At 46.0% G+C, this 5,389-nt stretch overlaps 1 long non-coding RNA gene across 2 annotated transcripts; it reads left to right on the plus strand.

Annotated features, from left to right (window-relative positions):
• Positions 1 to 430: 430 nt before the first annotated feature.
• LOC125537172 lies at positions 431 to 4,013 on the plus strand. Of its 2 annotated transcripts, none has more exons than XR_007295649.1 (2): positions 431 to 826; positions 3,701 to 4,013. It is a non-coding gene; the product is annotated as an uncharacterized LOC125537172 (long non-coding RNA). The 2 variants fall into 2 exon arrangements; XR_007295650.1 differs by lacking the exon at positions 3,701 to 4,013 and adding an exon at positions 1,547 to 2,210.
• Positions 4,014 to 5,389: the final 1,376 nt, after the last annotated feature.

Genomic DNA, 5,389 nt, shown 5'->3' on the forward strand with positions numbered 1-5,389 from the left:
TCTTTTTCACGAGAGGTGGATAAAAACTTTTGACTCCTAACCATTTGGTCAATTGTTCATTAAATATGGCCTAATATTTTAGAAAATTGATTAGGTTCAATTTTGCAACAAATATATGGTAGGTCCTTCACAAAAAAACTCATTCTAGACACTCAAAAAAAAGTATGACGGGCATTTCTAAGGACACTTTTTTAAATATATTTGTCTTATTACTAGTTTGTTATTTATTTTTTTCTTAAAACTAGGTCACATTTTATGACACGATGAGAAGGATTTCCATTTTTTCAATTTGTTCGAATTTCTCAAGTCAAGAAAATAGCTAACATGATTTAACATATTATATTTAAATCTACTGCGACCAATTTAAATGGTCATAATATTATATTGCATTCTGATTGGTCCAAAGATAACACACGCAGATCATGCATAAACACCATTGGATCCTCCTGGATCCAACAGCAGCCCTCACCCCTTGCCGCCCCATCAACCGCACCTCAGCCGAAACCCTAGCATTGTCTTTTGGACCCAGCCGCCGGCGATCTCCTCCTCCCCCCCAGCGACGCTGCCCCCACCTTCAATTCCTCTCCCAAGGGAAGGGAAGGGAAGGCCGACCAGGGAGATCGTTCGCGCGCCCATATCCACGCCGCCGTCGTTGACCTGATCCGTGTCCGTCCTCGAGGGAGGTCGGCCATGGTGGTCCGTGCTCGTCCCGCCTTCCACCCCGTTCCTCCCATTCGCGGTCCACACCACCGCGGGAGTCAGCGAGCATCATGCCCTGCCCGCCATGCACGACCGACCGTCGCCGCCGGAGACTCTCCAACCTAAGGTATACCGATTTCGGATTCCCCGTTGGGTCGGATTGGACCCCAGTTCGTGCACCTCGGCCCCCCGCACGCAAGGATTTAGGGTTTATTTAGGTGTTGGAATCAGGAGCCTCTTAATCTGTATGCTGCAATTTCACCTCGATCGCGTCACATGCTCGTATGATTTGGCCATGGTTTTCTTTGCTTGGTTCCATTCAGTTGGTTGCTGATTAATCAAGCTCCTGAGCTTCCATGGATCTCTTTGTTGGGAGTGCTTCTGCACACGCGGTTTTGTTAGGTTAGCTGCCGCACGTCTTGCACATGTGTCACTAGTATTGTTGTTCCCAGCATTTTCCGGGTATGTTTGCAAGGGGCTAGTCCTAGCTAGTATTTCTCTGACTAGGCTAAGTCGATGTGGTTGGCATGCTCTTACACTCTACTAGTAGCATGTTCCATTTGACTCATTCAAATTAATAATGCATATATGGCAATTCAGACCTGGCATAAGTTACACTTGACAAGAGTATCTTGCACACTTTCTGTCTTCTGTGTTACATCTGGTCTCAGTCTCAGGCATGCTTTATAGTCTCATATATATTGTATTTGTACATCTCTGTGGAGCTTAATTTGATCCTAAATAAAAGATGCTTGGACATTGGTGGAACTTTATTTAATTTGATCCTAAATAAAAGATGCTTGGACATTTGTACATCTCTAGTTAATTTGGTCTATTATTATCCTAGAAGCTGCAATGACGGAGATCACACGCTCCTTCGACCAGGCGTGGTCAGCCTCCGTCTCCGGCCACTATGGCCTCGCCCCGACCTCGCCCGCTGCTCCTTCGACCACACGCTCCGCAGCGAGATGAGCTCCCCCGTCCTCTCTGCTCGATCCGCCCCAGATCCTTAGTCTGGGTACATGTGCACTTGATAGGTTATTTCTGGGTACATGGCCGGAGAGTCTGACTTAGCTCTCTCATTCTCGACTGCTCTGGTCTGTGGATCTCGACCGTTCCGCTCTTTTTTTGACTGTCGCAAGCTGAGCTGAATCTTGTTGGGTTGAGCCGAGCAAGGTCACCGTCGGTTGTGACTTGTTGGAGTCTTCTCCTGGTAGCAACAGCAGGCTTTGGCTTGAAGGCCCCAACAACCACTGGTCGGTCAGCCGCTCAGATTTAGAGATCTACTTCAGTTAACATGTAATGTACTAGCGTAGACGTGTAGGAGCAGCCTTTGTGAACCTGGGTTGTGGCTTGGATGGCAGGAGAATATGATGTTCAGTTTTGTATGAAACAAATCAGGTCTTGGTTCAGTTTTGTATGTGCCGATTTGATTAAACCTTGACTGAAACCAAAGCATGATGTTTTGATTAAACGTTTACATGAGTTGTTATTCTATTCAAGTGGGTGAACTAAGCTATTTTTATTTAGTTTGCTCTCTGCTATGTCAAAGCCATCATTGTGAGCCATCACTGCATTACATTTTTCCCAGAATTACAAGTTAGCCACGAACTTGATTTGTTATTTGCATCACTAGCCTTTTGGGGCACCAGATTTATACTATGCTTGCTGATTTTATTTGTGCCTACTGATTGATTATACAGTGATCGAGACGCTACTAATTTTACTGATTGATGTTGTTGTTGTCGTATGCAGAATATTATGATGGAAAATCATTTGATTTGCTGCATATCATCAAACAGTTGTTGCTCTCTCTAAGTCCCCACGCTGCTGCTGCTAACCATGTTGTTGCTCCTCTATTTCTGCACCTCCTGCTGCTTGCCTCTTCTCTGAATCCACTAAACCTGCTGTTGCACTTCTTCTCTGAACCTGTTTCTTGCTGCTCGCTGCTACTCCTCTCTCCATCCCCACGCTTGCTTCTTCTTCTCCTAACCTCGCTGTTGGTCTTCTCTAAAGTCTGAACCCCCTACTGCTGCTGCTGCTCTCTCTCCCTATCTATTTCACTCTCTTTCTTTCTCTGTAATTCAATAGAACTAGTACTTACTTATGATATGTGCTTACTTATGTTACTGGATTTCTATTATATGCTATAACTGTGAAAGGGATGGTAAATCTATAGATTTAAGTATTGTATATGCTAGAATATTAGCCATGCAAACATATCTTTTGGTCTACAATTTTCACAAGTACAGGCTAATGACAGAAATCCTATCTAACATTATTTTTCCTGGGTACTACTTACATGAATACAACCGTATTAGAGACATCATGCTGCAGTACACGGCATGTACATGGTTATACTAAAACATCCATGTAGGCAATATTTTTGTGCTTTTTCCTAATGGGTCAATATCCTTATTTGGCCTTGCAAGCCATGTGCGAGTCATTGTATCATGAGCCTGGGCGAGTCATTATATCCTGAACCGCCTGCGCAATTTCATTTCTTCAGTGGCTCTACGAGTTGTGTTGCCCGAATTCGTTTCCGTTCCATTGCATTTTTCAGACATAATTCACTAGAAATGGATAATTGGCAGACTAGTAACGCAGCATGCTAGCTAGTGATTTTTCAAACATAATACTAGTGATTTCCAGATATAATACTAGTGATTTTTCAGACATAATACTAGAAATGGGATGTTTTGCCTGTCCTTACTGAAGAAGAGAAGAATGGAATTTAATTGGATGGTCCCTTTCATTGTACTTAATTATGTTCTGCTTGAGTTTACTGCCTTATTATGTTCTGCTTGAGTTGACACTATTTATGTCCAAACCTGGGTTTATACTCTTTGCATGTCGTCATCACTCATCGGTTGGGCTGTTTACTTAATGTATTTGTTGTCCGCTTGCTCCATCATATTTCCTGATGTACTTCTACATATATATGTTGGTTGTAATCTGCTTGAACGATTCAAGTACTTGATATTCCATTCTGTTCTTGTAGGTGAATGGAGCTTATGTTGTTGGTAGAACACCGTTGATGACTTCTTCCTATGTTGAAGAGCATGTTCCGTGGTATCCAAGAGTAGCTAGCTTTAACTTGGCAGAGCGTTTTATTTTTCAATCGCAATATTTGTGATTGTGTGGAATATTGTATGGTTATGTACGTGAAGTTTTATGTTCCTGGGCATGCAATATTTGTAGGTTAAACTGGTTGTTGTGATGTGAACCAATGTATGGAGTTCCACATGTTCTGTTATGTATATAATATATTGTAATAAACCTATTTTGGTTGTTATTCGAAGATTTTCAAATTATTCTCCTTTCTGTTTGATATATACTGCTTAAAAAGTGATGTGGATCCACTGCTAGGAAAAATCTGACAATTGGGACCCATCTAAAAACTGGACCGCAAAAAACCCTTGAAAATAAAAATGAAATGGACCGCGAAAGGCCATGCCTAGATAATAAAAAGGCCAAATTGATGGGACAGGCCTGTGTAGCCGCCCATGTAAAACGTCGAATCGGACCGGGCTGATTCTTGTGCCACATCACCTTGCCACGCCGGATGCCTACGTGGCCTGGGGAGGTTGCTAGTGACCAAAAATTTGGTCGTGGAACCAACGACCTTTTACAGAAGGTCGTTAATTTCAGTTTACGACTGCCAGCTTTTGACCTTCTATTTTTGGTCAAAAAAGGTCGCAAATGAAAAACTATGACCTTTCAGCGGCCAATAGTGAGGGTCACAAGTTGACATATTTCTTGTAGTGCCTCCATAGAGAGGGCCCGAACCTGGGTAAACATCGTGTCCCCTGTCTCCTGTTACCATCGACCTTAGACACACAGTTCAGGACCCCCTACCCGAGATCCGCCGATTTTGTTACCAACAGCGAGTGCCCTGGAAGTTGGCGATGAAGCGGTTGCGCATCTCGTCCCAGGAGGAGATCGAGCCTGGGGTCAGGTTTAGGAGCCATGAGTGGGCTCCGTCCTTGACAGCCATGGGAAACCAGTTCATCATGACCTTTTCGTTGCTGTAGGCCACTTCGATGCTCATCTCATAGAGCTGCAAAAACTCCGCAGGGTCAGGGGTGCCGTCGTAGCGAGGAGGCAGATCTGGCTTGAACTTGCCTGGCCAGACGATGCTACACAACTCAGGAGTGAGGGCGCGGCAGCCCGCCGTGGCCACTATGGCCCGTCGTGGAGACAGAGCTTGGTCGTGGTGCCCCTGCGCCGCCACGGCACGCCACGCATGGCCCTCTCGCAGCAAGCAATCCTAGCGCAGTGGAGCTGGGTGTGGAGGAGTGTTTCCTTGTGGACAGGGAATTTCTTGGAAGCTTGTTTCTTCGTGTGTGGGCACGTGGCGCGGTGGGTCACGCCACGGGGCCGCACACCTTGGAGCGAGGGAGCCATCCTGACGTGGGAGAGGCGGAGGTGCACCATGAGCTGCACGCCTCGGTGCAAGGGCGCCATCTTGTTGTGGAGGAGGCGGAGGCGCTCCGTGAGCCACATCGCCAGCAGCTGGGGGCGGGCGAGGCAGCAAGTGGGATGGTGCAGGAGAGCCTCCCGTGGCGCTAACGAGCTCGGCGATGCGGTCCAGCCAGTCCTCGTAGAGGTCGTTGATTGTACGGTAGCACAGGAGCTCACGTGCCATGAGTAGCGTGGCCTGCGCATCCGCGGGTGCATGGCGAGCATG

The sequence above is a fragment of the Triticum urartu genome, chromosome 2 (assembly GCF_003073215.2).
Source record: "Triticum urartu cultivar G1812 chromosome 2, Tu2.1, whole genome shotgun sequence".
NCBI classification, from domain to species: Eukaryota; Viridiplantae; Streptophyta; class Magnoliopsida; order Poales; family Poaceae; genus Triticum; species Triticum urartu.